At 40.3% G+C, this 25,324-nt stretch overlaps 1 protein-coding gene across 2 annotated transcripts in view; it reads right to left on the bottom strand.

Moving 5' to 3' along the window:
* The window catches only part of cdk17 (cyclin-dependent kinase 17), a 49,195-nt gene extending 27,682 nt beyond the window's left edge, over positions 1-21,513 (bottom strand). For both annotated transcript variants that reach the window (XM_053508238.1, XM_053508239.1), the window contains exon 1: positions 21,186-21,513. The gene's annotated coding sequence lies outside the window, so the exon portion shown is untranslated. The remainder of the gene's footprint in view (positions 1-21,185) is intronic.
* Between the last annotated feature and the right edge of the window lie 3,811 nt (positions 21,514-25,324).

Raw genomic sequence — 25,324 nt, 5'->3', positions numbered from 1 at the left:
CAAAAAGTCCTTATAATAAAGGTCAGGAAATTAACCTTATTTTTTATTATTTTCTCCTGATTTTAAAAGTAAGAGTATTTCCTGTTGACTTTTTTAAGGTAGTTACTTTCCCTAAAATCTTATTCATTTTGATATTTTTGGTAAATGTTTGTCCCACAATATAAGCAGGAAAATGTGATGAGAGGTGTGCACCAGGGGGAAGAAATGCCAGGTTTTAAATCTTTGGTTAGTTAATCACAAGTCCATAACCCACTTTAGCATGCATTTTACTTCCTAAGGAGGAGACTGTAAGAAATACTCTGAAAAACTAACAACCCAAAGAAGCTCCAGTACAAGTATGGAAATGTATCACAAAAAAGAATGCAAGGGCTATGGAATTGAATACGAGTGTTATTTAGTTTAAGGCTATCTGTTCCAATACTTCTGCTCACCTACAAAAATTAGGGGGAGACTACTCGTTCTTAGATTTAAACAGCACATCTCGGAAAATTTGAATACCATGGAAAAGTGCATTTAAAAAAATAGATTTATAACATGTAACGAAAAATATTAATGTTGTTTTAATTTCGATGATTATGGCGTTTATGAGTATCTCAAAATATTGAAAAAACCCACACCATAGTGTATATGCTGACAGAGCACATTTTGACAAACAGCTGGTCAGTCAGACTGAAAAACTGTGTGTGAGACAGACACACCCCTTATCTCGGGTCAGCTTGTGAGCGGTTGACATTCCGATGCGCGAGATCTGCTCAGACAGGCCAAATCTACCCCAACTATTTTAACATATGTACACACACCTGCGCACACATACACTGCTAACAAAAAAAAAAAAAAAAAAAAAAAAAGAGGTCCTAAAAAGAAAACCTCAATGCAGCATCTATCTACAAATTAACAGTTTAATTCAAGTCAAAATTCCCTCATACAACGAATCAAAAATACCATGAGAAATTGTCTTATGACAAATAAAGCCAAGATTATAGATGTGTATTTCTGCATGATCTAGAGCTAACCCTTTCAGCTCCTGGAAGGAACTATGCACTTTTAAATTTAAAGCATTCTTTTTATCTGCGGTTTAAATAAATTTATTATGTTATTGATAAAGAATTATTTGCTACATCAGGGCTCTGAGTAAGTGCAAACCTTGATATAAAATAAATAAATAAATAAATGAATAAATAAAACTGATCTTGACTGCTCATTGCAAAATTAGATTTCCATCAGTGTCGCAAAGGACCCTTTAAATTGTAGGATTTGATCGCATTATTCGCTAAGCATGCATAGCCGGAAGTTTATTTTTGGCAGAATTTATCATGGCCAGCACTTCTGAAACAAGTAAATTTATAAAAGGTGAGTTGTGCACTTGGCTTATGTATAGTTGTGGCTAATTCATACTGCAGTTGTTAATTACCCACACCCCTTACCCCTTCGTCCACACCCCCCCGAAAAGCATCCCACCCTTTTAGAAATCCCACCAGATGGAACAGCCGACATTCCGGTGGGCTTGGTGAAAGAATTACAGCTCGAGCACCACCTGCTCATTGCCTTACACTTTATATTATGGGTATTTCACTCAACCTTGTGCGCACATGTGCGTGCACACCCACCCCCTCACGGGAAGGCAGTCTTTGATGTTGGCACGCAGGGGAGCAGGAATGGGCTGCTTCTTTATAGCTGCTTCTCTCTACTCTGCTGGGGGGCACCTCATTAAAACACAGTTCAAGTACACACACACACACACACACACACACACACACACACACACCTTATGAAAGCTTGCAACACCTTCGACTCTCTTTCCCTTCTTCTACCTTTGAGAAAAGTTCTGAAAGAAAACAGGGCTGCACTGGATAGCTACACTCTCAGTACATTCCTGGCCAGTGAGCACATCGTACCCAGGACAGTGCTGTCTATTGTTCCTCTGCCCTCTATTCTCCATCAAGCCTCCACATCATGCCAGGCTGGCACTCTCCCATGCCCCTGACAGCAGTGGTCCTGTCGGTAAGCCTGTAGGAAAGGAGGCTGGCTATAAAAACAGGCCACAATTGCATCACAGCACTCTACTAACAAACTTTCTAATTGTTGCACATTGTGTTTAAGGCCTCAGTAAAAAAAAAAATCAGCAAGTCCTTGGCTAACGATCTGTGAACAATTGTAACGATTGTGTTACATGTGAACAATATTAGTTGTGTCTTCCTGGCATCTTTCATCTTATTTTGCAGCTTCATTTTGATTGGAGTTTCCACATGCCTGCGTTTTATTAGCTGCGAAGAGAACATCGGTCATCCGAGCATGCTAATTAATCCGTGTGCTATTAAAAATGCCTTTCCTTCGCTGATATTTGTATAAGAACTCAGAAGCATGTGCAATGGTTACAGCATCAAGATACTTCAAACTAGTGAACTGCAGAAATCTCAATCATGCATAACAGTTAAAATCATCGTATTTTGGCGAAAGAAATCAATAACGAGTAGTATTTTTTTCTGGTTGTTGAACCTACACTGTTTGTCCACAGGGTGATCATAAAGTAACAGCTGCCTGAACATAAAATTTGCTTGCTTTGGATCCTGAGCTAATGGTGAGTTCACCTAGACATTAATACTAATCAAATAAAAAAAAAGGAAGGATGACACGAGACTAACCATCAAGCAAAACTAAGAACACCCACTAAGAAAAATTTCTTTTTGGTTAATACAAAAGAGACCCCATAAAGAGCAAGTTAACTTCAGAAGCCTGAAGTGTGACCATTTCCCATTTTTCAGAATCTCTATTTGATTATTCCCCTTGCTCCACTGCTCAGTCTGTGTCTCAGCTCTGTTTCCTTGAATAACTAGCTCATTAAAACTTTTATGCTAAAAATTATGAATATTAACGGTACATCTCTTACAAATGCCTTAACATATCCCATTATGCAAATGTCATTTATTATTCCTTATAAGACACACAAATCTGAAAAGATAAGGGGAGTTGGCCTTCAGAGAGCTCGTACTGGCCCAGTCAAAACAAAGCCCTCGCACACGGGGTGCGAGCACGTGCGTGTGTGTCAAGGCTAAAGATAATAACTGAGCATTCAAGGGTTCCAATTTAAACAGTATATTAAATAATAAGTTAATCTGTTTTCCCTTCCTCGTAGTCCGGGAAAGCCCATGATGCATTACTGCTGGTCCGCTTTATTTATTTATTTTACAGTTATTTATTTTTATTTTATAATGGTATTTTTCAGTACCATTATTCATAATCTAAAGAGCGAGAGAGAGAACACAAAAGCATTACACTGAAGGTTACATCTTCTTATGTAAGAAGGCTAATTTCGCATCCAGTTAACATCCACTTGGGAGCACAGTACCAAAGGTAATTTACATCTATTCCTCTAACTCTAATCTTTTTTGTTTGTTTGTTTTTTACAGGTGTAGTTCAGGAGCAGAGTGAGCAACGTGTTCCTGCACACCGACCGACACGCAGATACGTAAACATTCACCAAGACCCTGCAAGGCTTTTTTTCCGTCTGGTGGTTTTACAGACGGAGCTCGATTAATGTCTGACTTCAAACACTTAAAGCAGACTGCGGCATCACACGGCGGCCTCATTAATCACAGCCTACAGAGAGAGAAAGAGAAAACTGGGTTAGGCAGCTACATGCACCCCCTCAGCCACACAGGCACATAGGCACATCACCCACATAAACACACACATGCGTGCACACACGCGTGCAGCTAAAAATACGGAGATTTCTGGCAGAAACCGTGTTTGTAACGTTGGTGAACACTGGAATCGCCCTCCCTGGCTAGTCTATCTAGGTACTCGCTGTTCTCTCCCTCTCTCTCAGAAACATAAGAATCTCTTCCCATCACTATGGCAACCCTCCTCCCGGAGTCAGATCAGCATCCTCTGTTTCTCACAGATTAGAATCAGTAATCTACCACCCCTACCCATTTTTTTGGAGAGGGTGGGGGTTGTCATGGTGGGACAGAGCGAAAGACAGAAAGTGAATCAAGAAAAGAGAAAGAAAGACGCCTTTGTGTTGAAGTAAAAGGCATGGAATCACCACGGCAACTCGAGTTCTTTGAGCCAAATGGCAAGCAGGCAACGCAAAACAAAACAAAAAATTTGATGGGAGGCACACAGGCAGGTAAATCATTGGTTACACTATGGTAAAAATGTTGGTTAAAATCTCTGCCTCCGTCACCAGCCAAAGAGACACAGCAGTCGGTTTCTGTTGGCTGCTTCTGTCAATTCAACAGCACTTCTACGATTTTTTTTTTTATATTCTAGCTGTTAATCCTTAAATGTGAAAGATGTTCATTCATTTTCTACAAGTAGTCCTGAACATCTTTATCCATAAGCAGTGTATCGCTTGTGTTCTCATCACTGGATGTTCATGGAAGTCCACCACATGGTTGAGTCTTCAGGACAAAAGAATTCGCTGTATTTTTTTTTTCTGATTTCAGGACAAAAAACCAGCATGGAAAGGATGCAAGTAATAACAGGAACACGTCTCACTGAGTAGCCAACAACATTAAATGTAGTAATAAATGGTAAAAAGCATCACAAGATTCATTAACAAACTAAAATTTGTAATTGTTAAGGAATCACTATGTTATGAGAGAGAAGGAACAAAAACACTACAGGATGTCATTACGGAAACGTAATCCATTTTAGAGTGGTACAGTTTGCAACAGAAAGTTTTTTATTATTATTGTTTTTTTTATTGCTCTTTCAGGCAGAAAACACAACATTCCATTTTAGAAAGCTCCATCTGGAGATGTGTTTGGAGTGATGTGCTGTTATCCCATGTGTTGCATGACACATGAACAGTGGTGCAAGTCACGTGTTAATCCCTCGAGCTTGTTTACCACTTGCACGTTTACTCTAGCTAAGCCACATTCCTGAATTCTGATAGCGATTGGCTCTTAGTGATTTATTCTCTACCTACTACATGGATCATGTAACCAAAGGAGAAGAAAAAACAACAACCTTGACTCAATGTATTTTATCTTTTGTTGTCATGCTACTCTTCGAGTGTTCACCACCTACTGATTAATTATATTTCTCTATAAAAAATTTTTTTTAAACGTACACATAAAAAAGGTGCTTTCGTTTTCCCGACTCTGTGACCTTCAAAGACAAACGCTGCTTACACGCAGACAGTCACCAACCTCACACAGAGGAAACCACTCCAAACGGTGTCGCCATGGTGCACTTCAGATCAGCTGTAGGTCATCAGACCCACCTACGTGACTGTGTGTGTGGTGAGTGCGTGTAGACTAGCTCTGGAACAGCAGGAACATTAGAACACACACATATAATTTGATTTTCCCCATCTGTCCATCCTTATCTGCAGTGTCTACTGTACACCTTATCTTTATTTCAGAAGAGCCTGATGAGTGACACAACAAAGAACGGGAGGGAGGGAAAGAAGGAAACAGGAAGAATGGGCGTGAAAGGGGGCAGATGACATGTGGACATGTATTCTTTATATGAGAATCTTCATAATGTACAAATCAGTGATTATTCACAACCATTATCATGATGTTGGGTTTGGATTCATAGATTTGGGTCTTAAAACCTGATTTTCTGATAATTGGATAAAAAACAGACATAAGCTGGTCCTCACCTATTTCAAACATTAAACACTTTATATTTCCCTTTTTACTAGACGGGGGGGCGGGCTCAATGTCACATGTTTGCAGACTTCCATAACCCAGTATTAAGACCACTTGTTTTAGACCGTTGTTTTAGCTGGTGTCATGTACAACGTTGAAACCAAATGAAATCAGTGCATCGTTCACCTGTAAAGGACAATTTTTATCACCCGTCCCACCAGTCCTGCTTTGTAGTACAAACAGTGATACTGCTTAACACACCGACAGCAGACAGACTAATGACCTCACCAAGTCTTGATCAATCAACCACATCATGTACCATGATATTCTGACTAGCTGTGGTTACACAGGCAATATTTCTTCAATCTGATGAGAATGAGATTCCAACATAACATGACTTCGATCCAATAATATGAGCTTACATGCAAAACATTCGTTCAGCTGCTCCTGTCAATGGTTCGCCACAGCGGACCAGACGATCCGCACACGACTTGGCACAGGTTTTATGTTGGATGCCCTTCCTGATCCAACCCTTCTATTTTTTTTTTATCAGAGTGGTAGCAGTAACCTGGTTACCCTCAATTAAAAAAAATGCAATCCAGTATCAGTAGATGATGATGAGGAAATTAGACACCACACCATGTCAGGGGTTTCTGGTTCCCTTTCTAATTAAGCTTTAAAGAGAGCATACTTCACGTTGTAAGCAGAGTATAAGAGGACCTGTACAGCTAATCAAGAACACTAAATTTTCCTTGCACAAAATCATCATGCTATGTGGAGCAAACATGTTGTTGTGGTCCGTCTAGCGGCCGTCTGCCACCCATTGGGTGACTGATAAACAGTATATCTGTCGTTTCTGTGGCAGTTATTTACAGGGTTCAGATTGCCAGCCTGACGCCCAAGTATATCTGAGCACTTGTGGGCGATGGACCTTTACTCATGGGTCCAACAGCGGCAACCTGGCGATGTCGTGGGTCGAACCAGGGACCTCCTGGTCAGCAATCCAACACCTTAACCACTAAGCCACCCCTGCCCCGGAGTAAACATGTGCAAGAAGCTTAACAAAAGGGAGAAATTATCAAATCATATGGAGTGGATCATGCTTTACACCACTTCTCGTTAGGATAAAAAAATTCTTCGAATCAAGCCAGACTGTTCCTACTTGGGTAGCTACACAATGAAGTCTTATCCGGATTGGCTTGTTATTTCCATTACAAGTGTAATGTTAGGGTCCATGTAAACTCAGCTGAATGTCACGTATGGTGCATTTGCAAAACCCATCAAGCACCATGATGAAACTGGCTCTCATATAGACCATTACAGGAAAGCAAGACCAAAAGTAGATGGAACACAAGACCAAAATCTCTCCTCTGCAGCAGAAATCACCAATTAACAGCACCTCAGGTTGGAGCATTTATGAATGCTTTACAGAGCATGAGTACGTCTCAATCTCGGAGATTATTGCATATTTTTGGATGCTTTCAGCACTCAAAGCAAAAAAAAAAAAAAAAATCAACATATATTATATATATATATATTTCATTGAAAATGAAACGCAATCATGAAGTTTACCTTTATTATACAATTCCACCACAAAAAAACTGTTTTAAATAATACTTCATTATTATAAAATACTACATTACGGGACTCATAAATATACACTGTCCTCTACTGTACATGACTCCAGCATAGCTGTATATCGACCCCCCCCACACCCCCACCCCTTCGACCAGCAGCCCATCAGCGGGTCAAAGATCAGCCTTTCAAAGACAAAACCACAGGAAGTGCAATATCCTTTGTCTGAGTCAGAGAAACTGTAGGGGGGGATTGGTCAGCATGAATAATAGCTGTAATCAAGGAATGGGAGACAAATTTACACGTCTCTCACACACCAGAAATGGGGAGGCTAGATATTTGAGAGCAATCAATGGTTTCAAAGAATCTCTCCAGAGAAATCAGTGACTTCAGGGTGCATCCCCATGCCATAAACACACACAAATATTGATTTGATTGCAAATACTGTATATAATACCTGCATAGACCAAAACGGTTGTAAAGCTTTAAAAAAAGAAAAAAAAGGCACACACTCTGACTGCAGGTTATTCCACTGGGAATGTAATGGTACAACGTGATCGTGTACTTATTTAAGCCCACACTTACTGTAGCAAGCTGTTCCCGAACAGATCACACTGAAGCACAAGCTTCACAACCAATATTAATCTAAAAACCTCTCGTTCAGCCACCCATCCACACCGAACAATTACATACAATGCCTCCTGTGTGCGCCTCAACTCATCGCCCACACCGACACACCATGAAGGAAGATGAATGGATCATGTGAACAGACGGCCATAGGAGCGCTTGTGCGAGGAAGAACCCAAAAGGTCCGATCTGGGTTAGAAAAGTAGAGAAAGCAAAAGTACAAACAAGAAAATTAAACATATTACAGACTATGTTAACCATATTTGTTTTCTTTTTGTGCCTAAGGAGTTATTAATCTGTTAAAAGGATGCTGACGATACCAACGGGTGCCTAGAGCTAAAAAGTCATTTGTTAGCCATAGCCAAGTTCCTCTAAGAACACGACATTCCCTGCCTGCGAGCTATAGAATGCTACCTTCATCGCGGTCTCGAATTATCAAGGCTAAAAACCGTACTGCATTATGTGTAATAACGGTATTGTGTGAGTATAGTACTACACAATGCAAATGCAATCAGTCTTATTGTACTAAAACTTTAGAACCAGCAATGAATCATGGGTAGAGATTCGCCTTGCATAAATTAAACCACACTTTCTCAAAAGATGCACGGAAAGCTTATTGTAAAGCAGTGATTTGTTAAACAGAAAAAGATTGTGTTTTAGAGAGCTCATCTTTTTATTGGAGTCTTTAGATACAGTATAACAAAGTCAATGCGATTATGACTGGAGCTGCGTTACAGTTGATATCTCTACTTTAAGCAAAAGAAAACAAAAAAGAGCAAAGAGAACTGACAGAATTGATTAGATGTTAACACAACAGAGATCAGTCAACTGAGACGACAACGTGTTTACTTCAATTCATTTTATTTCAGATAATAAGATGGAGACAGGTGTGCATGACGCTGAAAATCAAACACAAGCCATCTGCAATTCTTTATAATTCATCAGCAATGTTGTTTTCCTACTAGGTAGATTACAATGTAAAGTTAAAGGAAGGTGTGACCAAGGCTGCCACTAAAATACACTATATTTTATTAATATCAGTTGTGGAACTGTTGTACTGTTGTATAAAAGAATACCAACACGGCTATGATGCAGTCATGGGCATGACACCGCAGCACAATTTTAAAGACGTCACAGCCATGCTGATATTCAGCACGACGTGCGAAAGTTCCCAAATTAAACAGGCGTTCCACGACTGGTCCCACGAAACTAGTGTTGAGTAGGTGACCAACAGTCAGTATGCAATTAACAGGTTGAAAGTAGTTTAAAATTCTTGCTGGTACTATAAAGTCCAAAGGTGAAGAGAATAAACAATGGAGGTTGTGGACAAAGCTAATAAACTTAAAAGATTTACTTTATATTTCCACTTATTTCACAGTAGGATATCATCTAACTTTGTGGTTTCCAGGAGTGCATGCCAAACAGCGTTAACTGGAAAGCAAGTACACTATGTAGTAGGGCTGGGCGATTAATCGAAAAGTAATCGAAATCGACGATTAGAACCTATAATCGATTAAATTTTTCCAGGTCGATTATTCCGATTACTTTCCCTTTAAAAACATTACCGCGTGTGGAGTCACGTGACCCCGCTCCGTTACGTTATTTCGCCAACATGTCGAGCATGGAGAGCTTAAACACTGAGACAACTGAGCAACAAGAGCAGCTTGTACCAAAGAAAAATGCAGTCTCCGTTATTTGGACACATTTTGGCTTCATTCAAACAGGATGACACTGAACAAAATGAAGTCAGATGTAGATACTGTAGAAAAACAGTTTCGACGCCCAAAGGTAACACCACCAGTTTGTTTCAACACTTAAAGCACAATCACGTGTTATGAGGGCAAAAAAATAAATAAAATAATCGTTCATTAATCGTAATCAAGTTAAAATGTTCAATTAATCAAGATTTTGATTTTAGGCCAAATCGCCCAGCCCTACTATGTAGGGAGTACCATCCCTTGACAATCACCAAGTAGTCCCCTTGATCAGGGTTAGAAAGGGATTTGGGATTCAGCCATATGTTAAAAAGCTGTGATGACGGAGTGATACACATGGTTAAGCGTCCCAGTGCTGTTATGCTCTATATCACCATTCCTGGAGTGCCTCTCAATCAAAGCGGGGAGCACTTCTTTCTAAATGAGCTTACTTCCTTCACAAATATACTAATGTAAGCGTGTACACACACACACACACACACACACAAAATACGGACAGGAATGTGGCAACAGCCTGTCAATGTTGTGGGCAAGTCAGAACACGAGCACACATCATCGGCCCTTACGTAATGTCTGTGACATTTAAATGGCTAATTAACTGAGAAGAGAATACAACAGCAGGAATTAAAACCTGTGTGTCCTAACATCAGTAAATTCTGACAAGAGAACAAGAGAGAAAAGAGCTAGAATGAGAGAAAAGGAGACTGGCTGACGCACAAATGGCATATTCCTAGGTCAACGCTACTAAAGCAACTGTCTCTCAGGTAACGTTAACAGTGATTTGCATGTCTCTAGCTGTTTGTGTCCTGAACACACACGGCCTGTTCGTCAGTCTGTACAGACTTACAAACTCATTTTAGCTGTCACAATAGGCACTAAAGGATGGTTGAAAGATTGCCTGCAAGTGTGTGTGTGCATATTTGCAGTGGATAAGTGGATAATCATATCTAATCGCAATGATTGACTCTAGCATGGTATTTCTGCTGAGCTTTCTCAACACTTAAAAATGTCTTGTTGCAGACAGGATGCAAATGAAAAGGAAGTTTATTATTTAGACGTTGGGCAACCACGAGCCAGTCAGTGCACCATGGCACAGATCAGAACATAGCACTGAACAGGTATATGGTACCGCAGTAGGGAGATGAAGACTAATCTTTCAAAAGATATTCCTTAAAGAAGTGTCCTAATGATGGCGGTTTAAAATGCTAACATAATGCAACAAAATCCAATCCACCCAAAGATGTTAATTTTGGAGGTCAACATTTTTATTCTCACCAGTACCAGGTCCAATAAACCATGATCAATCAGTATATCTGACCCTCTCAACTAATGGCACAAGATGATTCAAGCCCTTACTAGCAAAAAGTCTCCTCAACCACAACAATTCCATGGAACCCCTCATAATAATCCAACCTTATTTCAGACAGATCCAAATGAAAACGTCACCCGAAACGTAGCCAGCTGGCCAGTCATTGTGACTGAAACTCCAGCCTCAATAATGAACTCTCTTTTAAGGCCACAGCCATATTGATTTCAAATCAAGGTCACAAGACCCGCTCTGCATTTGTATAACATGCCATGGTGTTGCATAATCCCATCAAGGCAGGATACCTGTTTAAAAGCAGATGTTTTCACCAAGTTTCTGTACTATATTCACTTCTTTCCTTTGATTTGTCACCACTGACTAATCCCAGTAAGCCAACAACCTGTAAAGTGAGAGAACATGAAAGAAACAGATAGAAACTAAGAGAATAAGAAAGAGAGAGGTTTTGGTTTCCTACACAATGGAAACAATACCCAGTTGATTTAACAGGCAGTGAAAGAGGACACCGACGTCACACTTCAAGGCCCAGAAGGAGGACAGCGGCCCACATTATTCATCTATCGCTTACATCTGTCCTTTTTCATCTCTCCTGGATTCACACATCCCACCTGAGGGATGCTCCACTTCCCCAGTTAGCAGAGTCCATATTTAGACTACAGCATGCAGATATCTAATGCAGCACAGTGGTCAGTTTGGACTTGCTAAAAGTTACTTTTTTGGCAATCGGATAAAGGTGACATGCAGTCTTCATACACTTGTTAAAATGTCTTGCTTAGATTTAATCCCACCTGATGTTAACTGCTTTTATTTTAATAAGAATGTCTAGACCGTTAAGTCTTTGACCATTTAGTCACCAGATGACCATGAACTGGGATAACAATGCTGACTGACAACGGATAGGTGGCTGTTCAGTCACATCAGTAGGGAACTACCCAACCCATGATCCTCTTTATTGCCCTGATGGCTACGATGAGTCAAATTTTCCTGCCATTGTCTCTGAGCAGGTGTGTCAGTGCACAACACAAGTACACAAAACACACAGCTCAATATGAGCACATATGCCAAGACTGGCTCAGCACTGCCCTGACAGAGCATCATGCTGCAACACAGTAAACTGCCATTTAACCATTAAGGAATTTATTTGTTATCCAATTAAATGAAAATTTAAACATTTATATGCAGCCAAAATATGGTACTGGTGCTAAAAACTGTTTAACATGCTGAAAAAGTGAATTTTTAGATAGGATCATATGATCACAACAATTTTTTAAATACTTAATGCTTCTTATCTCCCAATCCTGCATTTTTTTGGGGGAAGTATGCATACACATTTATATTTAAAAGGTAAAAGGAAACACAAGTGCAAAATACAATTCTATGTTCTTTTGTGTAGTGTCTAAAACTTTTTTTAATTCAAATCTTTTAATGATCCTAATTGTCATTCTGATGAATCTTGACCAATTTGGATTTCATATGAAAAGACAAACCTGAAAAATGTTTTATTCTAGATCCATAATTGTTGAGATACTGCAACATGAATTTGACATTGTTAAAGCATGGTTAAAGCTTTTACCAAAAAAACTATTTAAGCAACTATTTTACAGGTCATATGCTTCAAGAAGCTTACACCAATTTTAGTATCAATACTCATCTAGAAATATGAATAATTTGCATTTTAAATTCTTATTGTTTGAAGCGAGTACAAAACTGAAAATGGCTATTTGAAAATATACTTCAAATACAAACATTTAACACAAAATTTAATTAACGCCATAAATGGGTTCATGTTGCACTATTTGGAATCTTGTGCACTTATTATTCACTTGCAAAGAGTTTAGTTATATCCAACATGATCGCTCATGTCTGATCAAGCGGAAAACTGGCAATTCCGGTCACTGGCTGATCAACCGGAATTAAAATTTTTTTTTTAAAACCAATGTTGAAATCATTGTGGTGATACATGAATTGACACACATGACATGAGTAACTGTTTACAGCAAGTATATTAAAGCAGTTATGCAATGTAGGCAGAGTGAGTTTTTTCCTCTTAACCATTGTTAATCATTCGTCTATTATATCCTCCCATGTAACAACTGATGAATTCTTACATGTATTTGTCATCCAGCATGGCATAATCTTTTACATAATAATAACAACAACAACAACAATTTGCTAACCATTAAGGTCCATAGACATACCACGTTAATGCTACCTCTGTTAAATGTTTGCTTTAACCTGACTAGCTGATTAGCAACTGCATTTGTCAGATAACAAAACCATCAATGCCAAACCATTTACAAGCCGTCATGTAAATAGGTCCAAATGTTGCAATGATATAGTCTCACTATCTATCTTATTCTTTTACACACAAGTTCTAAAAGTCCACTGACTTAGTGTGCAATTGGGGTGTGTATATTACACGCACCACCCAATATCTCTGCTGGTCTAAACTACAAAATTCAAACTGATGTACTGTGTTTGAAATGATACACTGAATAGCACAATCTTTCTTATTCCAGTAAACACGCTGTACACTGCCCAGCCACAAAAAAGGTCACACGATAATAACATTTCACCCGACTGCCTATATAGCTTTAAATGCGGCAGGCACCGCGGTGGGCCATTCATGTTTGAAAATGATTCCCTTATGTTTCTTATGCCCGTGTTGCCAGGGAAGAAAAATCCACTGGTAGGGTAACTTGGTGATTCAGTACCTTCAGATCATCAACTGACTTCATTTTATGGCCACAATGTTGTTTAACCTAGACCTGACCAGATTAAGCAACCTCCGATCATAACACAACAAATCTCCAGAGGGTTGCACAGTGGGCCCTATGACACACTTTTCTTTTTTACCCTTATGCGTCAATCAACTTGGAATAGGGTCAGTCTGGACTCATCAGACATCACACATGACTATTTTACATTGCTCCAAAGAACAATCTTTATGCTCCCTAGCAAATTAGAGTTTAGTACCGATTAGCCCTTACTATAAAGTAATACTAAGCCCTTACTACTACTACTAGTTTTCTTATGATTGTGCAGCTGTTTAGTCCTTAAAACACAGTATGATTGCAATCAGGTTCAAATGCTGCACTGCATTATGGCGAATTGAATTCTGCCTATTTATTGCAGTGTATAAAGGTGGGATTTTGCACAAGACTTTAAAATAGAAGTTTTCATTACTAGCATGTACACTATACTGTGAACAGTATTCAGCTAGGCTTGAAATGTTAATGCTCAGTCATCGTCATATGACAGGCTGCACTCTGGGACCCTCCGCTCAAGGCCAATTTGCATTCACGAACACAAGGCAAAAGTAGCAGGCCTCAGGTGAGAGATATAATCAGTACAAACCCTCAGCAAGAATATGTAATCTGTTGTAACCTGCATTGTGTTGATATGTCAGCTGCACCGATTATACGACTTTCATTATGGTCATGAAGTGCAAAGACAAGTACATGCAAGCTTTCTGGCTCAGCACAGCAAGTCTCAAATCAGTCCTGGAGCCACCAGTGACTGGACCTATATTCAGTTTCAAACCAGAGCACGAAAAAAAAAAAGGAAAAAAAAAACAACAGAGTGACTGGTTACTTTCAGACACCCGTCTTTGAGATGGCCGATAAGGAGAACACCACTGGTGCTGAAAAGGCGGATGAATTCCTGCTATTGATGAGGTTGGCTGGAGGGCCGAGGGAGAGGGAAAAGGAAAAGGTTTAAACCAGGCGAACCGTGTTCCCCTGGAAACTCACACCCTCATGTGAACAAGGCTGGAGTGTGTATGTGTGTCTACAGGAACAGACTGAAAAGAGAGCGGAAGACAAATTGAAACGAATGGTTGAGGTTGGCAATTGAGGCAAAGACCATGAGACAGAGAGAGGGAAAAGGTTGAGAGATTGTGTCCCTTTGCAACGGTAACAACTTAATAATAACAGAGTAGTTATAAAACTACATGAAGCAGTGGTGGTTCTTAAACTTGTTGCAACCGACCACCACTTCTAGAGAAACAGGATTTTCAAGGACCACTGTCCCCCCACCACCACCCCACCAGCCATATATTTAATCAAAAGGACGATACTGTAAATAAATACTAATATATTAATTCATACAAATAATAACAAAATGCCGATTTTAAAACACTCTCATTAGTTTTAATAATTCACTTAATTTAAGCTTGCAAGTAAGAGAACTTGTTTATTTCCGTCATACCTCTGACACGATTTGATTTGATCTCGACCATAAGGACAGAGCCCCAAAAAATACCTCACTGGGGTACCTGGACTTCACTTTCAGAGCTACAGATACAGAGATATCTACGGATACCTTTGTCATGAATATTATTTCGATATAGTGATCGTTCCTTGGGAAAAATGCTTGGGAGAGAGACGATTGTTTATGAAGATATCCACGCACAGTCCTTTTCAGCAAAGGAAAAAGATCTGCGATGCTCCTGTTGCTTAGCACAGGCAGAAAGAATGTAAACAATGTGCATGCAGTGGCAATGAGCTCATTCCACTGTGTAAACTACCCCCAGCACCCCCCTCCCCAAACACACACACACACACACACACACACTAGGTTTAAGAAGAATTATAAGAAACAATATAGCATCTTCAGATAAACAAAGAGATATGAAAACCAAGAGACAGCATGGACAAGAGGTAAGCCAGGTAGGGTCAGATATTAGGGCATAGAGCTCGAGAGCTGGATACAGCAGGAAACAGGGACAGAAGGGCCGTATGTGACCAAGGAATAGGCACTGGATGGCACTGTGGCGATCGCATGTGTGTGTGCAAAATGTGGACGTAGGCCGACTCTCAGTGGCGGTATACAAAGGAATAATTCATAACTTACAGGGGTGTGTAGGGGGTTGGACCAAAGATGGGTCAACCAACACACACACACACACACTAGTTCAGTATGACTGGGGCTAATGTTCAAGTGTAAAGTCCCAGAAAATGTGCTCAAATATGAGTGTTATACTAAACATTCGGCAGTTGGAAATATACATTTTGACAAGTTACACCAAGTTAAGACTCCTCCTTGGTAACTTCCTCCTAATTGCCTTTTTTCTGCTACACTGTTCATTTTGTCGCACAAGCAATTTAAGCGATTTAGGTAATTTAATAAAAGCAATCTTAGCATGAACTGATGACTTATGACTGATGAAGGGAAGCTGACGCATGTGAGGCCCTTGGTTTACATTAAATGGTTTCAACCAAAAGTATGCAGACATTTAAAAGTTAGCAATAATTCAGAATTTGTACATGCTTATTAAGTCTTTGATTTAAGCACACTGTGTCTCTAATATGAAATAAATTTGAGGGGGGAGGGGGATGAACAACATTTTTCATTAAATTAATGGCAAGAACTCAATAATACTCACTTACATTCTCTGCATGATTGAAATTGCTTCCATTAAACGTGATGTGGAGTTACAGGCTTAGATTTGGAAGCCAAATGCCCAGCAGCTATCCGAAGTTCACATGTCTGCAAATCAGCCCCTATGGTTAAACGAGACACTTCGCTGAGCGAGTATAATTTATTTATTTTTTTTAAAAAAAACCTTCTGAGCTAGACCGAAAAAACAAAACACACAAACTTCAAGCTAATCAGGTGTTTCAAGTATAAAGTCCCACAAATACATGATGTTATCTCACTGAATCGGTGAGAAAATAGTGGCTTCTAAACTCATTCAAGAAGTCAAGAGGCAACTTCCTGTGAGGTGAGTGCGTTTTTGCTTACTGAGAAATGAATCGAGCTCCAAATCTGCTTAAAGCACAAGTAGGTCAAGATGGCTGAATCACACAGTCAGTGATGATTGCAGTGGATTTTATGGTGTGTGTATATACTGTTTATGAGTGATATAATAAGACACAAGAGCATCAAACACCACCTGCCTTCCGATAGTTAAAATGTGACTATTACTCTTTGGTTGGCTGCCCACTGTAAGGGCATGCAAGGACATGAATAATGATTAAGTTTCTTAGATAATAGCAGCATTTTAAGGGCACACTACATACACCATAGCCAGAAATACATCATGCTCAACTAATACAACTAATTTGATGTAATACCTAAAAGACATTCTGCAGAGCAGTGCATTAGACTCATGAGTATTAGAGTGCATGTGGACAAGCGTGTAGGTGTCTGATTGTGAGAAAGAGGAAATGTTTTTTGGCAACTGGAGTTTCCTACTTGGTGGGCCACTAAATTGAGTTCTGGTGCACAACAAATATATATATATATATATATATATATATATATATATATATATATATATAAGGGTGTTCAAGACAAAAACTAGGCTTTTGATCATGTAGAATAACAGAACACTACTATGTGACTAAAAACTATTTTTTCCTCAATATAATCATCTGATACACTGAAGCACTTCCCAGAGTCTCGCTAATGCTTGGATACCATCAAGGTAGAACATTTTCCCAGTACACTGGTGTCATGATCAAACTGCCTGTCTCATGTATGAAAAGCTAGCCTTTCAAATATGTGGAAAAAAAAACTTGTAAAGTGTACACTCTCATCAGGAGTATACAGGGGATGTGACAATGACTCCCAGCTGAGTTCCTGTAATGTGCAAATGGTGCAGTGGGCAGTATAAGGTCGTGCATTTCCCTACTAAAAACAGATTACTTTTGGTGTTCAGACCATTTTTCCACTAAACGAGTTCCTGGAAGACCAGCGTTTCAGCAGTGATGATGATGACGACATAAAACAGATAGTCTGATCATAGCTCTGTAGTACTGAGAAAACTAACAGCGAACTAAAGGTAGATGACACTCTCTTGTTTGTGTTCTGTTATTCTGCACAATCAAAAGTCCCGGTTAACTTGAACGCCCTTTGTAAAATCCTTTTGTCAATATGAATAAATAAAAATGTTACACAAATGGTTCTGTATTAAACAATACATCACCGAGACCCTATATGCTGTAGATGCTACAATTCAAATATAAAATGGAATAAATTCATTTTAGAAATCTATTCGCACAGAAAATTCTCCCTTGTTTTTACTGGGAACACAAGGTAATTATCATAGACTAAAGTATGTGCGCTACAAACATATTTTAAGTAGCTTAAAATAAACACAAACACTCACTGATTGTGAAGGAATACCATTAGACTAATGCATTTTGCAGATGTGTTCAAATTGTATAATTCTATAAAAAAAAATGACAGATTAAAAGAAAATTTTACTGAATAACAAGGTATAAAATGAAGTCACTGGATTATTTCCAAAACATTCCGAACATACAGATTATGTTTGATCCAGTCACTGGAATTAGAATGAATTAAACGGTTTGCGGTGATGAAGAAGGCGTGTGATTTATTCTAATACCGGGATCATTTTTTATAGTGACCTGGTGTCTAAATGCATAAAAATTAATTGCATTAAAATGGTAACAGCCTTTATGAGAGCAATGGAGCATGCATGTGTGCGAGTGGGTGAGAGCGTGAGACACAACCTGCTTTCTAACATATGTGACAAGCTAATGGTGCATACTGTCAGCTCCTTAAGAGAAAGCAAAAGAAAGAGAGATAGAGAGATAGCACCTAGCACCTACTGGTCTCATGTTAGCTACGCTGTCTAGATTGGTTCAGGTTGCCCAGTGTCAGCTTGTCTTCTTCTCACTCACACTTACATTAAGCACTCAGCTAAAAGAAAATGGTGGTAATCAATGTGTGAGCGATAGACCAGCACTTCTGTCACCACTTTCTTTTCTTTCCTTTGCTGTCAGAGCATTTTCAGGTTGAACATCACTAGACCCTGCTACAAAATAAGCACAATGTCTTACAAATGGGTGATGTATGTACTGCATATATGCAGCACACCCTCTGAAACTGAGACCGTGTCATGGCGAGGGGTCTTATGCATTCAGAAACTTCAGTACCATATGCCTTAGAGGATTAAAGCCTAGTTCCCATGTTCCCACTTTACACACATCATGATGAGCCTTGGATAGCTGTACAGAACGATCTTGGCTTATTTGGTAAACAATTCAGGTTTTGACACCGCCATGAAACTATGAAGTGCACCAGCTTTTTAGGGGTCACTAAATCTTTGCTAAACTAATCTACACGCATACATATAATCTGGTGTGTAAGTGCAGTGCGATTTGTGTTCACAGTTCTTGCCACCATGTGTCACTGGACACTTAGCGTCTCCAAGCCTGGGGCCATGGCACACCACCACTCATAGTGAAGGAGGCTACAACTTAGGAACATTTTCACGAGACATGGAAAAATAAATTTGCAAAGTCAACAAATGCAACAGGTAATTCAGTTGCAACTACAGCTGGTAAAAACGGGTTCCTCCACAGTTGCTAGGCTTCTTCTCTGTAATTTAATTGGATTATATGCAAACCCTGAGAGCCTCTGAGTAGAGCCACTTCTTCCGTTACTCAAGAGTTGCCAGCTGAGGTGGTTGAGGTCCCCAACGTGGACACTAACCGGCTGGCTCCCACTAAAGCAACAGCAAGTAGGTTTCACTCGAGGAAGAGCCTGAGGCAGGCTGAGGACTTGTGAGTTAAAAGATCTCAAAGTTGGTTTGGGAACTCCTGGGGATTCCCAGTGATAAAGAATCAAGGATATTCTTCTTAGGCTGCTAATATGAATGTCTTTAAATAATAAATGATATGTCTGAACTTATAACAAACATTATAAATCAAAATATATAAGTTGGCTTAATACAGACACAATCAACTTATGTTCAGTAATTTTTGGTCATTACACCTTCTGAGATGGTAATGGCAAATGTAAACAGATCTGCTTAGTGATTTGTCGCCAACGCCGTCTCACCCACGAATTAAATGATATGTTTGTTATGTCGTAACAAAGGTATAATGAAACAGTAAAAGTGATTGCATTAACAAAACAAAAAGGAAGTGTGTTTGAATGAGTAAATTATACAATGATTGAATTACAGGCAGGATATAATCAAGTACACAAAAGGACTCTGAAGCAACAAAAAAATGCTGAAAAATGTCTTCTCTTTGCCGCAACATGGCTATAACCCACATATCATTCATCCTGATCGCCAGCTGCCCGCAACTGGAGCATGTGTACACATGCTCATTACTCCCTCTGCAAACTGATACAATAACTATTGTTCTTTCGCCATGTGGGTCACGTTAGAGAATACCGAAGGACTCCGAGGCACTTACACAGACAAACATGTGCACATCAACAGCGCAACATCACACACCTCTTGATTTGGGTCATTTGTGCACCGGCTGTATGCCAAGCACTTGAATGCACCCTGATTTCCATGTGAAGGGCCTGGGAAAAAGAGATGAGCTCAAAAAAAAAAAAAAAGAAACTTGGCCACCAGCCCATTCTGACACCATAAAGCAGTCAGTAATTCTCTCTCGCGCTCTCTTGCACACTCACACACAAAAACATACAGCAATACTTAAAATGTTCATCTGTATCTGTATTCCAGTTTACACAGCTAAATGCAAAGCATGTCCTATACCTAAACCACCGTAGTGTCATGGATCACTGTTTGTCCCTGCATCACTGGCAGGACACACCACCTGTCAGTCAAGAAAATGAGCAGCACAGGCTGCATAAACACAGCTCAGCATGCTGCATGTACCTCTCACACACACACCTCACTGTAGAGTGACATTTACTCTTGCCTTAATTGCTCTCCAGTGCATCTGGATGCGGTCTTAAAGTGAGGCCTGAAACTCGTAATTAAGGGACAATCCCTAAGATTTTTTTTCTCCCCTTTTTGATTTCTGCTCTGGTGAAAGAGAAACACTGAAACAGAAAGAATGGACATGACATGGGGTGGGCTTTACAGGGAAATTAAACGGTAGTGACGCAACACTTATAATAACAACATGGCGATTTATTCTTTCAGTCCACATCTATAAACCGCATGTCAGTTTACTAAGTGTAAGACTCAAGTCTCAAGTATACACACACATTTAAATCTCTCTCTCTCTCTGAAGATTCAGACTCTGGATTATGTACCGAAGCGACGGAATTCAACAGCCAACAACTGAATAAACACCTTTCTGTGTCAACAGCTTTCATTCACATACCGATAAATACCCTTAGACATTACCGTGACACGTATGTTTGTTCTGATAAATAAAAAAGAAACACAAAAGCTTCTCAAGTAAAAAACAAAAGTCATTTAAATGGACGCTAAGTAGATGAAAGCGGCCGCTGTGCTACAGAGTAACTCTCTGCTTAACGTTACATTGTATCCGCGCTGGAGTCTTCGCAGGAAAACAAACAATAAACAAACAAACAAAAGACATTAAACAATTGGGGCCTCACAAAAACAGAGGAAATGCCACGGAAAACACTTACCAGGAACTATAAGAGCCGCTTAGACCAGAGTACCAGCCCTCGGCTACTTCTCTGTCGCAGGCCGGATGCCGTCTTTTCTCTCCACACAGCAGCTCCTCTCCTCGGGTATTGTTGATTATCGCGGTTTTCGACCCCACAGCGCTTAAACCCTACAGCCGGATGTTTCACTCAACACTCACACGGTTCCGCCTGCGATATTAACGTTACTAACCCTCCGACCGAGTGCGCTTTTCTGTACGGATTTCGCCTGAACTCCGGCGGATACTGACTGACACAGGTCGGGTGGCTGCCCGTCTCTACTGACGCCTCCGCCTAGTGAGTGAGGCGACATGGGAGGAAGAGGAAAAGCCTGTCTTTAGTATTATTAACGCCGGTTAAACGGATAAACAGCCCCACCTACAGGCAGAGCGGCGTCCATCCATATTAAATATATTTCCCGCTAAAGTGCGTCCTCTGCTGGACAGGTATTAAATTGACTTGCAAGGATTGATTTAATTTTGTGAAGAGCCATTTCAGTCTATGGAAATACTATTTAACAGTGTCAAATTACATGAACAGAACAAAAACATGTTGCAATAAAAAAAAATGCAGATTTTTTTCCCCCCTTCATTTTAACTGTAATACCTGAATGTTGGCAGACCAACCTCGGGTCTGTGTGCATGGAGTTTGCATGATCTCCCCGTGCTTGGTGGGTTCCCGCAGAATGGTCATGTTTCCTACTACAGTCAACAGAACAGTGTGTATGTGTTTGTGCTTTGCAATGGATTGGCACCCCAGCCAGGTGTACATCGCCTCGTGCCTAAGTCTCCTGGGATAGGCTCTAGGCCCCCCGGACCCTGTACACAGGATAAAGCAGAATAGATGGTGAGTGAAACTTTTGGCAGACTGACTTGGTGAGGTTGAAAAATAATAAAGATGGTATTCTCACTCACTCATCTGTACTGGTTTATCTTGTATACAGGAGACATGGTGAGCTACACTCTGGACAGGATGCCAATCCATCGCAGGGCACATCCACATAACCACACATTCATTCACACACTACTGGCAATTGGGGAACACCAGTTAGCTTAATCTTCATGTCTTTGGATTGTTTGGAGGAAAACCCACCAAGCACAGGGAGAACATGCACCATGCACATAGACCAAGAGGCAGGAATCAAACCCCCGACCCAAGGCGATAGTGCTAACCTAGTACACTCTGCTGCCTAAGATAGTATTCTCAGTTGAAAATATTTTTTGAAAGGCAATTTAGTAAGGTCTATATTTTTGCAATTACTTTTTAAATGGTTAAATGATCTTTCAATTTGAAATGTACAACTACAAAAAATTTAAGTGCCGAAGATTAAAATTGCAATGCAGAAAATAATGTTTTTATTTCAACGTTTCTGTTAAGTTTAAGTTTGTTGCCTTACTTGTTCACTCATTTATTATTATTATTATTATTATTATTATTATTTAATTTTTTCATTATTGACTTACGGGAATCTGGATTCTGTAAGAAGCGCGATCGCGCATGCACTCGCTCCCTCTCTCTCTCACACACACACACACTGATTCTGACCATGAGGGCAATTCATTGTCACCAGTTCATCAACCAGCCCGAATATTTTTGAAACCAAAACCCCCTGAGGGAGCCCATGCAGACAGTGCAAAAGAATAGAAATTCACACATGAAGTTTTTTAAATATATGCTTTTAATCACATAAATATTACATTTTAAAATTAATGATTCTCCTGAAAAACATGTCTTATGCCTTAAAGCAAAAACTTCATTAACAACATTAACAACGCCAATTAATTAAAACAGTGGTGGCTAATTCATGAGGGTTTATCTAGTATTTAAGCAATTTTATGAGAAAGCATAAGCCTGCCAAACCTAAAATATGATCAGCTCAAGAAGTTTCAAAAAAGTCATGCTCGTTCTGCATTTGCGTGCGGAAAATTGCCTTGGCTACGTTGATTTTTTCCGCTGTATCTAGATATTTGTTCAGTACATCTCTGTAATCCTTTTCAGGGTTTCCATTCTTATTGTCTTCTTGCCATGTGTGGTAGACATTGGTAGGTGGTAACTCCACGTTGTTGGCCAGCCACACCCAGAGCCTTGCACAGGGCACGAGAGCTACAGCAAAGTAAATAGGGTCTTTGGTCATCGCCTGTCTGTAAGTTGCCAGATATTTCTTCATGGCTGGTGTTGGTTTGATAGAAGCTGCATTCTGTATTCAGGGACATAATGTCAATTTAATTATATTTATAACAGAGATATATCACGTCTACAGTACATTGTAATTTCTTTTGCATTGTTTCGGCTCTTACCTTAAAGAAATATTGCTGAATTAATAAGTCCAAAAATGATTTGTAACTGTTGTATCTTCCTGTTATTAAGTCACTAAGGTCTTTTGGTTTTTTGACCTTCTTGCTCATTATTTTCAGCATACCGGTAACCTCTCGCACATAGTTGATGTCCTGCAAGGTGAAGTTGACATAGCGCTCAGCTTGTAGACTGTTGGATTGCATTTGCTGCATGAAGTCAAGTTGGAGAGTTTTGTTTGCGATGTCCATATTCATACTCCAGAGGTCCTCATATACATCCTGCTGCACGGATGCCAAACTGAAGCTGCAATAACATATTGTGTGGCAATATATTATACTTTGCATATTTTTGTCATGTTAATTTAAGAAATTTAAATCAAGTAGAAAATTTTAAGAGGTTCATTATGTCACATTTAGTTCATAAACACCTTAGCATTTGCAAAGATTTGTCAAACAAAAAGTGGAAATCAGTTCTTACCTCAAAGAGGAGAAAAGAGGTATGAATGAAGGCACAGCACTCATTGTTTCCATTACACCGCACACACTGTATCAGAAGTGATGCACTTTCTGCAGCAACCCTTTCTTTAATAAAGCTGGATGATTTGGTAATAAGTGACACGTGATTGAAGTGCATTTTAATTAGATATCCTATGTTCTCGTCAGGGCCGGCTCAGCTGGTCTGCTATCCACAGCAGGGGACTGGCAGCTGAAGGTAGATCTGGGGAGGCAACTGAAGTTTCCAGACCACATTACGAGCACAACACTCAGGCCAGACATGGTTTTAACATCAGAAAGTACAAAGCAAGTGGTGCTAATGGAACTCACAGTCCCCTGGGAAGATCGGATTGAGGAAGCTTTTGAGCGGAAAAAGGCGAAGTATCTGGAACTGGTGGAGGACTGCAGGCGGAAAGGGTGGAGGGCCCGCTGTGAGCCAATTGAGGTTGGCTGCAGAGGATTCCCAGGACAGAGCCTGCACCGATCACTCAGGCTGCTTGGAATCAGAGGTGCTCAAGAAAGAAAAGCCACCAGAAACATCTGTGAGGCAGCGGAGAAAGCCTCTAGGTGGCTGTGGATAAAAAGGGGCGACGTATGGCTTAGTCCGCTGCTTGGACACAAGTCGGGGTCTGATCATCCCCGGCTGGGTCGCTCAGGTGAGGGTGTCTGATGATCTAAGACCCGAAACACCCTGTGACCCTGGGTTCATCACTGAGGATGTGTCCAAGCTGCACCACTAAGGTGTTTCTTATAACTATCCTTCTGGCATAGCCAGTGACATCCAGGAAAGGCTGGATGACGACTACGAACAGTGTAGTGACGGCTGGAGAGACAGTGGACAGCTCGGAGAGACGGCAACCGGGGCAGCGAGGGTTAGCACCCCAAGCTGCAGCTCCCGTGAGGGAGCACCCAACTAAGCTACAGAAAGCCCGAATGAAATATACCCCCAGGGGTGCCCGAGAGGGGGGGAGGATGAGCACCCCACACGGACGGACCTTCTGGTGCAGAACATGAGCAAAGGATTAACGACGATGAGAGTATCTTGTATGTGTGGCAAAAGCTGCAAGAACCTGAAAGGCCTGAAGATCCATCAGACAAAGATGGGCTGTACGAGGAAGGAGCAAGCTGAACAACACACAGAGGCAGTGCATAGCAAGGCCCCTGGTGAGACGGAGGAGGAGCAGGACCCGGAGTCAACCCACAGTGTTCAGAACTTCCAAGCTCAGCGTGCTCCACCCAGCAATCCATCTGAACATCGCAGGGTCTTGTGGCCAGCGGCACACAAGGAGTTTGAGTGGCGCCAGTTCGATAAAGATGTAGATGGCGCCTTGG

The sequence above is a fragment of the Clarias gariepinus genome, chromosome 12 (genome assembly GCF_024256425.1).
Source record: "Clarias gariepinus isolate MV-2021 ecotype Netherlands chromosome 12, CGAR_prim_01v2, whole genome shotgun sequence".
Lineage (NCBI taxonomy): Eukaryota > Metazoa > Chordata > Actinopteri > Siluriformes > Clariidae > Clarias > Clarias gariepinus.
The sequence above is the reverse complement of the archived record's forward strand: the minus strand, read 5'-3'. Positions and strand labels throughout refer to the sequence as shown.